General features: G+C 38.9%; 1 protein-coding gene and 1 pseudogene across 2 annotated transcripts in view; both read right to left on the bottom strand.

Moving 5' to 3' along the window:
- NPSR1 (neuropeptide S receptor 1) overlaps positions 1 to 12,578 on the bottom strand; it is a 142,597-nt gene that overhangs the window by 66,455 nt on the left and 63,564 nt on the right. The gene's annotated exons all lie outside the window — the stretch shown is intronic.
- On the bottom strand, positions 3,059 to 4,163 carry LOC100687353 (annotated as a pseudogene).

Genomic DNA, 12,578 nt, shown 5'->3' with positions numbered 1-12,578 from the left:
TCAGCCAACATGTGTTGACACTTGCCAGGGTCACCCAGCCTCAGGACTGGTTTCATAAATTCTCAGACAAGTCCGGAGAAAACCTTATAGAAGCTTTCCTTTCTGGGAGTTTCAGAGGGAGGGAGGGAGACAGGAAAGGGCAGAAAATATTTGAAGAAATAACGGCCAAAATTCTCCCCAATTTGAAAAAAGACATAACTCTATACATGCAAAAATCCCAATGAATTTCCAGCAGGATAAACTTAAAGAGATGTGCTCCAAAACACATCATGGCTAAACTGTTGAAAGCCAGAGAGAAAGACAGAAAGCAGTAGAAGAGAAGTGACTTGACAGATACGAGGGATCCACCTCTTATGCTCCCCCTGGTCTTCTTATCCAGAGGACTCCTACCCTCTTGTAGCAGGTGGTCATACTGCACGTAGAACTAGGCCCATGAATACTCGCTCTAAGGAGAGAAGAAAATAGAAATAGCTACAACATAAAAACACAAAATGTTCCTAAAAAAGAATATATCAGGCAAATATTAACTAAAACAAAGATGCTGTGGCTACACCAATAGAAGATAAAATCTTAAAAGCTAAGAGCATTACTGAAGATAGAGTTACTGAATATTGATTAGAAGTTTAATTCACTGGAAGATGTGACAATTCTAAACTTGTTAGAATAAATAAAGTAAAAAAATAATAGAACTACAGGGAGACATAGACAAATGTATTGCCATACCAGCAGATTTTAGCATCTTCTTTTAGTTACTTATGGATCAAGTAAAGAAAACAGTCACTAAGGATAGAAAAGATTTGAATTACACAATAAACAACCTTGACTTGATATAAATATATAAGTATTGCTCCTCAAATCTGGAGAATGCATATTTTGAAAGGCACATAGCACATTATAAGATTGTTATGCACTAGACCATGTGTCAAGTTTCATCCAATTTCAAAAGCATCTAAAACATACGAGACATTAAGCTAACAATAACAAAGACATAACTAGACAAGCCTGGCATTTTTGAAAATTAAAAAACATACTTCTAAATAACAATTTGTCCAAGAATAAACTGTGATAGAAATTATAGATTAATTAATCATAATGGAATAGTAATGACAATAATATCTGTCAGAACTTGTGAGAGGAGATTAAAGCATCTTTGAGAAATACTTGTGATCCTTAAATGCTTATTTTAGAAAAGAAGAAAGTATGAAAAGAAATTATTGGAGTATCTAACTTAAGAAGCTTGGCAATGGTGGAGGTGGTATTACTGAAAGTGGCAGCATAGAGAGCTCCCTGGTTCCATCATGTCAAAAACTAGTAAGCTAGTAGAAACTCTCAGAATCAGCTTTCAAAGAACTCTGAAAGATAGTAAAACAAAACAAAACAAAAAATGAACAAACAAACAAAAAACTTAGAACAACTGGGGGAAAGCCTAAGACATTGCTGCATTGCAGTGAGACAGTGCTATGGTATTTTATTTTTATTTTTTTATTTTTAAAGATTTTTGTTTATTCATAAGAAACAGAGAAAGAGAGGCAGAGACATAGGCAGAGGGAGAAGCAGGCTCCCCATAGGGAGCCCAATGTGAGACTCAATCCTAGGACCCCGGGATCACACCTTGAACCAAAGGCAGATGCTCAACCACTGAGCCACCCAGGTGTCCCTGCTATGTCATTTTAAATTGCATGCTTGGCATACCCCACTCTCCAAATCGACTGTGGCCATAAAAACACTGAGCTCCTCGTGGAGGTCGCTAGTGCCACAGGGATCATTATGAATCTTATTTTGAAAGAGCTGTGATTGTGTTTTGACCTGTCTGGCAATTCCCCTTAGCACTGGTACAAAGTGTGGCCTCATATCACCTGACTTGGAGTGTTCCCAGGGCTGAAGAGCTCCCCAAGTGGCACTTGCTGAAAATATTTAAAGACAAAGGTATTGAATACAGTAGTATGGAGCAAAAAATAGTAATAGGGACAAGCAACAGATAAAGCAAAAAGCCAGGGAAAGGTGAGGTTGGAAAAGAAGATATTTGGGGGAATAAAGGCTTTCAAAGAACCCATGAACACAGGTGCTTATACACATTCTCAGGGCTTCATGAATTCTCAGACAAGTCTGGAGGAAACCTTATAGAAGCTTTCCTTTCTGGGAGTTTCAGAGGGAGAGACAGAGACAGAAAAGGGCAGAAAATATTTGAAGAAATAATGGCTCAAACTCTCCCCGATTTGAAGAAAGACATGACTCTATATATGCAAAAATCCCAATAAATTCCAAGTGATATAAACTCCAAGGCACATCATAGCTAAACTGTTGAAAGCCAGAGAGAAAGACAGAAAGTAGTAGAAGAGAAGTGACTTGACATATACAAGGGATCCTCCATAAGACTAGCAGCATATTTCTTTTCTGGAACTATGGAGGCTAAAAGGCAGTGGGATGACATATTTAGAGTGCTGAAAGAAAAAAAAAACTGTCAATCAAGTTTTATGTCCAGCAAAATCACTTTTTAAAGATGAAGCAGAATTTAAGACATTCCCAGATGAAAAACAAAAATATTTCACCAGTGGACATGCCTTAGGAGAAATGTTAAAGGGAGCCCTTCAGGCTGAAATGAAAGGCCACTAAACAGCAACTAGAAGTCATGTGAAAAAATAAGGAACAACAGTAAAGTTTCACAGCAAAGGTAACTATAAAAGCTAGTATTATTGCATTTCTTTTTTGTTGTTGTTGCAGTCACATTTTTATCCATTTCTAAGACCAAGCTCCCAAGTAACCCCTTCTGCAGCTGCCTCACTGTATATACCCATCCTTATTCAATCCATCCCCAAACAAATTCTGACAATGACACATGAGCTACACATAGCTGGCTGGCCTAGCAAGTCCTTTATGCAGTTGAATTTAGAAGGTGACACCAAGGTAAGACAACTAAAGTTCCAGTTTGATGGCCTCCATCTCCCTCCCCTGTATCCTGATCCACTGGTTGCCAAAGCTGGAAAGGGTTTGGGATAGGGTGCTTGGTCACAGGAAAAGCTGCTATGGTTGGCCCAGCAGATGGGGAGAAGGGAAGGTTTCACTTCTTCATAATCTGAATGACATCCTCGTCCTCCAACATATGGTCTTTACCCACTTTTTGAGGATTATGTTTCACAGACAAACCCCAGACCAGAGCATATTTAAATTCTTTGATAAGATTTTTGTGAATCTTCTTGCAGAAATCCTCCACTGTAGTCCTGGAATAAGGCAGCACCACTGGAGATGTATAATCGGGCAACTGGCCTTTGGGTTTGGTGTAAATCCTCACTAGTTTCAGATAGTCCCGGATCTTTTCCAATAGGTCATCAAAATTCCAGCAGTGATGGGCAGAAATGGGTACACAGTGAGGCACCTTATAGATGATATCCAATTCCTCAATGGAGATCTGATCAATCTTATTCAACATATAGATACAAGGGATATAAACTCTGTTTCCTTCCACCACATTGATGAGGTCATCTGCTGTGGCATCAATGCAGAGTCACATCAGCATTGTGAATTTTGTATTCAGCCCGAATGCTTTTCACAGTCTCAGCATCTGGCTCACTCTGAGGGTGAGTGGCCGTGAGCTTAATGCCTCCTTTATCCTTCTTCTTAAAGCCAATGTTGGGGGATTTGCTGTTCAAACGAATGCCAAAGCCTTCCAGCTCATTTTCAATTATCTTTTTATGTCTCAAGGGTTTCAGGACATCCAGAACAATCAGGATCAAGTTACATGTTCAGGCCACTGCAATGACTTGACAGCCTCTACCTTTCCCATGCTTTGCACCTTCAATGATACCTGGAAGATCCAGGAGCTGGATCTTAGCACCTTTGTATCTGATGACACCAGGCACAGTGGCCAGAGTAGTGAACTCATAGGATGCCACCTCAGAATATACACCTGCCAGGTTACTAAGCAGTGTTGACTTCCCCACTGATGGAAAACCCACAAACCCAATTCGAGCATCATCTGTCTGGGCCACATCAAAACCTTCTCCTGGCCCACCACCACCACCACCTTTTGGGATAATGAGTTCTCTATGAAGATTAGCAAGGCAAGCCTTAAGCAGCCCTGGGGGTGTGCTGTGGCCTTGTTCTTTTGAGTCCGAGCCATCTTGGTTGGCTTCAATCTCTGTGATCTTCACTAAGGTGCTGTTCATGATGGCGAGTCACAGGGAGGTCTATTATTGCATTTCTTGTAAGTATTGTAATTTTTCTTTCTTGTTTAATACAATTAATTAATTAATTAATTAATATTAGAGAGAGAAAGAAAGAGTGTAAGCAGTGGGGAGGGCAGAGGGAGAGGGAAAGAGAGAGAATCTTAAACCAGGAATCTTAAGCCTGACACAGGGCTCAATCTCATGGACCTGAAATCATGCTGAACCAAAATCAAGATTTGGATGTTTAACTGACTGAGTCACCCAGGTGCTCCTGTTCAATATGATTTAAAAGACAATTGCATAAAGCTGTAATGATAAATGTATGTTAATGGGCACACAACATATAAAGATGTAATTTGTGGCCAGCAACAGCAAAAAGGATGAACTTGTAAAGACACAAAGTTTTTGTACATTGTTGAACCTAAGTTGGTATTAATTTTCAAACTTGATTGTAGGAATTATGACATTACAAAGTTAAGATATTTATTATAATCCCATGGGTAGCCACTAAGAAAAAAATAAAAATCCCACAGAAATAAGCAATTAGAAAAACTATACACTAGAAAAATATCAATTATTCCTAAAAGGAGGCAGCCATAAAAAAAAATTCAGGAACAAATAAGCTATAAGCAGAAAACAAAAAGCAAAATGGTAGAAGTAAATCTTCCTTTGTTAGTGATTACTTTAGATATAAATGGATTAAACTAATCAAAAGGTAGAGAATTGACAGAAATCATTATTCAGTTATATGTTGTTTAAGAGACACTCATTTTAGTTTCAAAGACACAAATAGGATGAAACTAAAAGAAGAGGGGAAAAATCCAAGCAAGTAGTAACCGAAAAAGAGCTGTTGTGGCATTACTAGTTCATTCATCAATAAATATTCATTAAATGGCCCACTATGTGCCAGACACTCTTCTAAGTGTAGTGAATAAAACAGATAAAAATCTTCCTTTCCTGGAGCTTACACTCCAGCGGCCATTAGTGGATATATTTGAAGGTTGAGACAACTGGATTTCCTGATAGACTGGAAATAGAGTGTGAAAGCAAGAGTCAAACTATCTCTGAGGTTTGGGTCCTAAGTAACTCTAAGACTGGCATTGCCATGAATTGAAGTGGTTCCATATCTTCTAGATTCCACACTTTCTAAGAACCATATTTTCTAGATTCACCTTCCCTATGCTGTTCCAAGTTATAATTTTTCAATGAGAAATTTGAGAGGCAAAAGTGAGGAGAGACCATTCTGTCAGTAGGTCATGGAACGCACATGTATAGGCAGCTTCAAGATTTACAGTGGCTTCTCCAGCTTCTGGAAGAGCCTGTTTTGCTTTCTGAGGGTGAGACAGTTGGTGGGAGATTGGCCACAAAGCCTGAGAATTGCTACAGTTCTCCAGAGAACATTTGAGAGCCACTGGCTTTGGGGTGGGTCTTTCCTTGACCTTCTGGCTTCTTGGTCTTCATTTTTCCGACCATGATCACATTTGAGAAAGCACCCACTTAACTACTACATTTCTTTATTCCTATAATTGTTGCAGTGATTTTGATTTAATGACAAAATCTGGATTGAGACAGGTAGGAAAGGTTCCAAGTGGAGTAGGTTTAGGGAGACAGGATCAGAAATTCAGCTCTGGATATGGATTGTTTGAGACATCTTTTTGTGGCAATGTTTAGGAGGGTTGCATATTCAAGTCTAGAATTTAGAAGTGAGGTCTAATCTGGAGATGTAAATGGGAAAATTATTGGCATATAGATAATATGTCAAGTCATGCTGCTGGATGAGATCACTAAGGAAGTGGGTGTGGCCAGGGAAGGGTAAAGATATGAGAACCAAGTTTTGGGACACCCTAAACTAAGAGATCAGAGAGAAGACCAGACATGGAAAGGAGGCAGGGAAGGAGGAACCAGTGGGGTGGGATAAAAATCAGGAGAGTACGGTGTTCTGAAAGGCAAGTTTGGAAAGTATTTCAAGCAGCGGGGAGTGATCAGCTAAGTCAAATTCTGCTGACAGGTCGATCAAGATGTCTGAGAACTGAACATCAGTTGATTATGTTTACTATATATATGGAAGCTAGAGAAAAGTGAAAAGTTGGTAGAGGAGGAGAATCAAGTATTTTATTATCACCAAAAACAACATTTTTCTGCACTTCTTTTTTCTGTGAAAAGCTTTATTTTTTTTATATAGCTAAGTCCACTGTGCATATATAATCCTCTATCTTGCTTTTTATTTACTTTACGAGTTTTTTTCTATACTATTACAAATTTATTATTAACATTATTTTTAATGATACGTTATATTCTTTGAGGGGCTGTAGCATATGTTATTTAACTGTTCCTTCAATGTTGAACATTTAAGTTGTTTACAATTTTCTGCAGTTATAAATAGCCGTGTGATAAAAATCTCTTTGCAAAAAGCTTCATCAGCGGTTTTAGATGACTTCCCGGGGGTAGATTATCAAAACCTTAACTGCTATTTTTTAAAAAAGAACATTTTTAAAGCTCTGTTTCAGGCTTTTGGAAATTAACTCATTAAGCATTACTTTTCACGAGATCCATTTTGTTTTCCCTAGAGCCTGAGGTTAAGAACTCCTACTTTTTCAGCTCTTATATTCCAATAATCACCCAATTTATTTTATGGAGGAAAGAGGGAAGGCTGGCATGGCATTTGCGGGGAACATATGTATAGGACCCAGATATGTATTCACGTATTCATTCATCTATTTATTCATTCATTTATTCATTTATCAAAGTCAACAAAGTAGAAAAGAGGAATAGGGCTCTGGGACAAGAAATGAGAGGGATGGTGCAAGTTGGCCTTCATTTTAGCTTTTTCCTCCAGGGTTTTTTTTTTTTTTTCTCTGAAATCTCTAGGGCCTCTTTGTGAAGCATGGCCATCTCTGTCTGTACACCTAGCTGTGCATGGAGGTTGGAAAGGGAACATAGTAATCCATGGACTATTCCTGGGATTCACAGGATGCTGGTGAGGCTCAAAGGAATAAAATATTGGAGACTCACTGAAGTTTTACTGGTCACCGGTCATTTTTGCTTACCCTACATATATTTCTGCTGATGATGGTATACAATAATCCTTTTCCCAACCAGGTCTTAATGCACATGATTTAGGTGGTGTTGACTTCATTCCTCCCACCAATGGTAGACTAGTGACCCAGATCAATCAGATTAGCCCATCCCATGGCCATAGTGATTAGCTACTAGCTCTAAGGATAAGCCTAGTGCTGGTAGAGTCCTTTGTAGGGTGAGAGATCCTGCCTAAGAGAAAGATACAACCATTAAATGGGGAGAGAACAGCAAGAGACAGTAGTAAGGCCAGCAGGAAGTGAAAGAGAAGACACTTGCAGGTAGACACTGGTTTTCAAGAAGAGTGAAACCTAATAATTGCTACGAAACTTCATGGCCCTTTAGACCAATTTGCCGAGAAACACTGTCCTCTGAGGAGATGCTCTACCTCAATCTTAAAGAAAAGAAATAATAAATCTAATCTCAGGAGCAAAATCCACATAATGAAATATTGCTATTTCAATACCCAGATCTCCTTTGAGAATAGGCACGTACAGTCAAGCCATTTCCCTTTTGCCTTTTGAGAGCATATGATTTTCCTGACATTAGCCAACCAATTTGAAATTTTTTTTTTTTCAAATAATAGAGGCTTTCTTTGCTGACTGTCCCTCCAAGGTTATAGGATAGTAGGACAGGCTGGGTTTTGAGGAGACTATAGCTGTCTTGAAATATGTTTAACTGTAAGAAGATCCTCCATATTTTCCATCATAATGACTGCCTATCCTCCAAACTGTCCAAGACCTACACCTTGAAGTTACATACTCCCAATTCCTCCATTTCTATCAGTCATCATCAAATTCTAACTCCTGAATGTATTTTTTTTTTTAATTCATCCACATCTATCGCCATTGCTTGGCTTAAACAGCAGAATTCCCAACTCTCATCTTGCATCAGCATCATCTGGGGAATTTTAAAAAATATCAGTGCCCAGGTGTCACTCCTAGAGATTCTGATATTAATGATCAGAATGGTATTCGGGAATCTGCAGTCTCAAGAGCTCTTCAACTGACTGTCATATCTCGCCAGGGTTGAGAAGCACTGGATTTGAAGCTATTGTGAGATCCTTATCATCTCTTTAAGATTATGAAAATATTCTAAATTGTCATCTTGACTCCTGCAGTCTGGTTCCTTTCCAATCTGTCCTCCACTCCACTTCCTGGGAAATTTTTTGGGGGAATTGATTTCCAGTAGAACCTATCTGATTCTGTCACTGCCATGATTGTGACCCTTCTATGACCTTAACCCAAATGTATGGCTGGAAGCACAACCTTATAGTAGGCCACCCACCCCCATCTCTTTAATATAAACTCCTATGCCATTTCCCTTCCAGTGTTTCCTACTCCAGTACCAAAGCAGTCTTTGGTATTCATAAGAGAAATACCTTAAGACAGTTGTGACATTCTATTTTCTTGGATGTCATGTAATTTCTTTCCATACAGTGCAGTATATTATACCTGAAAAATTTGTGACTTCAATGACTCAATAAATGCAGAACTAAGGTAATTTAAATATCAAGTACAGTACATTTTATCATGAAAATAACCTCCACACAGAGTTGCATTGCATCTCTATAGTAATACTGACCGAAAAATGATGAATGGGTGAAGTATTCTGGTAGAGTCCACATTTGTACAGAGGTGTGATTAAGAAGCCCTCTCCTCACAAAGCCCTGTTACTTAAATTCTGCAAAGGAAAAACTATTTCCTAAAATTTCCAACCAACTTTTATTTTTCAGCATATGCTTCCAAAGCCTTAATGGTACTTTCACTGTGCATGGGTTCCTGTAAAGAGTCAGACACCTGCTAACACTCTAAATTCACCATCATTTGATCATTCATTTATTGTATCTCTAACCAGATAAGCAATTTTTGGATTGGTTCAGGCAATCATTAAACCAGATTCATGAGTAGCCTTTAGTTCTTTCTAAATGCTATACTCATTATCATTCAAACTTTAACAAACAGATGAGTTAATATTTGTCATTTATCTGCAACTTCTTTTTTTTCTGTCCAAGAACTAATAATCTCTCACTCGTTACAGGTGCCACAAGCACTGGGAGTAAACACCATTTTGTGCTCACTTTTTACAAAATAACAGCCTCACTGTAGAAATGTACATGTGTATTTGCAGATAAAGATGTTTAGTAGAAATGTGCCTTCTGAGTAGTCAGCTGGTCTCACATCACCAGTTTCATGATGTACTTTGCACAATGACCTCAAACTGTGGATGAGTCACATCCAGTCTCAGTGAAATTAAAATTGCTAAAATGTCAGGGACCTCTGGTATGGATACCCAAATAGTCCAGAAGCCACCCTAGAATTCTGGTATGGAGAAACAGAATGGTACAAAAGCCACCATGGCAATTCTCAGTAAGTTGCCTGGATGATGAGCCAATAGAGATAATTGGGTTTTTCCTGTGTCAGGAGATGGAGCTGCACTTGTACTCAACTTCCTGGGTCTCAAGCAGGCAGCTGTCATTCCTAAGCAACTATTGTAAACAACTGACACCTAAACCACCTGCCTAATGCCCAGGTGATCTTTTTCTTGCCTCTCCGACTCCCTTCCCCACCACCGATAAACTTGCCCTAGTTCTTGATAGATAAGAAAGGTGAACAACTGGAGAACCTGAGTCTGTTCTGGGAGGTACACTCAAGACCTGCCCCAGTACTTCCCAGGGGGAGTGGTTAGAGAAACACACTTTTTTTTCCCCCTTAGATTTGCTTTACAAATTTCATTGAAAACTCTGTCTGGTACACATAACCTGTGAGGGGATCTTTAACCTGAGCCCTTTTACATGATAAGCTTTTAGTGTCACTTGTGAATTCTGGAAAGCGAGAAGCCCAAGTGTCATTTGTTTTTATAATGACACGACTGTGCCCCATCCTGTCTTGTGTCCCTCTCCCTTTGCACATTCTGTCCTTCTGCCTATCATCCCTTCCTCCACTAACCACCTGGAAACCACTAGTGGGATTTTGAGATCCATCTGTGTGATAGTAACCCTCATCCCCTGGCCCTCATCCAAGGCAGAGATAAAGCACACCTGTCCTCCATGCTACTGATAGGTGCAAAACAGACATAGGCAACCAATTCTCAGTACTGAGGCATTATTCTCCAGGATTGGCCCATCCTAGGAGGCAAGGCTTACCAAAGCTATATATTTTTTATGTATAATTAATTTTGTATTACATAAGGAGTATGTATTTCTAAAAAAATGAGAAAGTACTGAAAAGCTAAATATGACCCAGAAATAAACACTTCCTAACGTTTTGTTGATACCATTTCAGATTTTATTAAGAACTGGCCTGATGCCCTACCAATTTCTTGAAAGCTACTTTCTTTTCTTAGTAGGAAAATATGGCAGGTCATTGTTATCCTTATTTGCACTCATTTAGTTAGTGGAACATTAAACATTTAAAATAGGCTGACTGGTAAATTGCATTTTCTTTTTGTGTTTTACCTGTTCACATATTTGTGCTTATTTCTTTATCTTAAGTATTTTTCTTTGATTTGTCAGAAATCTTTAGTTGGTGAGCATATTAATGATGTAGGAAAGACGTTAGGGTTCGAAGCCGACAGCCAAGAAAGAATTCTTGAGATGTATGGTGTAAAAAGGTGATTTTATTTTATTAAAGCACGGGGACAAGACCCATGGGCAAGAAGAGCTGCACAGGGATCATGAGGAGTGGCCCATTAGATGCTTTCAAGTTGGGAGGGGGTCAGGGGTAGCGTAAGTCTCTAAGGAATTTTGGAAGCAATGTTCCAGAACCTTGAGGGGCTAGCTATCATTTGGGAAAAGTTCATTTATCACTGTCTAATAAAGCCTGAGTCATGAGACCCTTCAGATGTATATCGGTGGGTCATGTGCTTGGGGGATGATTGCCAACATGTATCTTGAGGGTTAGGGGTAGAGATGAAGGAAATTTCCAAAGGAATATGTTAAAGTAGACAACCTAGGGGTTGTGCTAAGATTGCCTGTTGCCCTTAGCAAAGTGTCAACATCTAGGCAGTGAAGTCCCTAGAGGAAGGTCACTCTGCTTGTTTCAAGGATTGTCAATGGGCTGGCTGTAGACAGTAAGGAAATTTTTTCTTTTTTTTTGGCAGTAAGGAAATTTAATAATTTTTCTTCTGCTGTGGTTTCCCACATCATTAACTTGTGATCAGTTATGCAAATACTACTTTTATTTTAAATATTCTAATTAGTTTATAATTTTATTTTTTAATTTTCACTTTATAACTTAAGTTTTGTTTTATATATTTTTTTGAACCTGCTAATAATCAGTTCTTGATATCACACTTAGAAATAATTTCTACCTTTATATCACACTTAGAAAAATACATCCTCACCTCATCCTAATTATTGAAATTTTTTTTCCTAAAAACAATATCATGTTTATATTGGAATCTTTAACCTACTTCATTGCTTATTCAAGTAAACCTCCTTCCTTTTTTTTTCAAAAAGATTTTATTTATTTATTTTATTTATTTGACAGAGACCACAAGCAGAGGAAGTGGGAGAGGGAGAAACAGGCTCCCCACCAAGCAGGGAGCCCCGTTTGGGGCTTGATTCCAGGATCCTGGGATCAGGACTCAATCTGAAGGCAGACACTTAACTGACTGAGCCACCTGGCTGCCCCGGTAAACCTGCTTCCTTGTCTTCTCTCCTCTCTTCCTTCCTCTAGCCAATTCTTTTTGACTCACCGACTGTTTTTGATATTGGGGAAATAGCAGTGAACAAAGATGATACAGTTCCTGTCTTCATAGAGTTAATATTTTAATGAGAAAAACAGATAATAAACACAAAACCTAAATAAATATAGATTATAATGTTACAGAGTGATAAGTGTTATAATAAAATATGAAAGGAGTAAGGAGCTAGAGAATGGGATGGGAGTGTTATATAAGGAAGCCAGACATGGCCTCTGTACATTGGCTCCTACATTGCTTATTTCTTCACAGCAGGCTGGGATCTGTTAGCTCAGAAGCTCACTGGCACCAAACTCAAAATTTTAAATCCAATTTTTTTAAACACAGTCCCAAAAAACAGATTTTCAGCGTGCCTGCTTTGTAGGCCCTGAAGCCGTGTCCAACATCTGCTAGCCATAGATAAGATAAGCTCTGGGGCTCTACAGATCTCAAGCTGATGCTGTCAACTTTGGGGTTTCCTGCAGTGCCACTGAGAGGCATCATCTAGACACATAAACCTCGATTCTATGTCCCGCTTGGCCTCCTGTCCTTCTGAGCCGTGACCCTCACTCCATAGCCTCTGGGTCACGTTGTCATGAAGAACTTCCTCACATACAAACTTGTCAAAGTAGCACCTAAATGAAGCTTGTGTGCATC

This window comes from Canis lupus, chromosome 14 (genome assembly GCF_011100685.1).
Source record: "Canis lupus familiaris isolate Mischka breed German Shepherd chromosome 14, alternate assembly UU_Cfam_GSD_1.0, whole genome shotgun sequence".
NCBI classification, from domain to species: Eukaryota; Metazoa; Chordata; class Mammalia; order Carnivora; family Canidae; genus Canis; species Canis lupus.
This window is presented reverse-complemented; position numbering and strand designations above follow the sequence as displayed.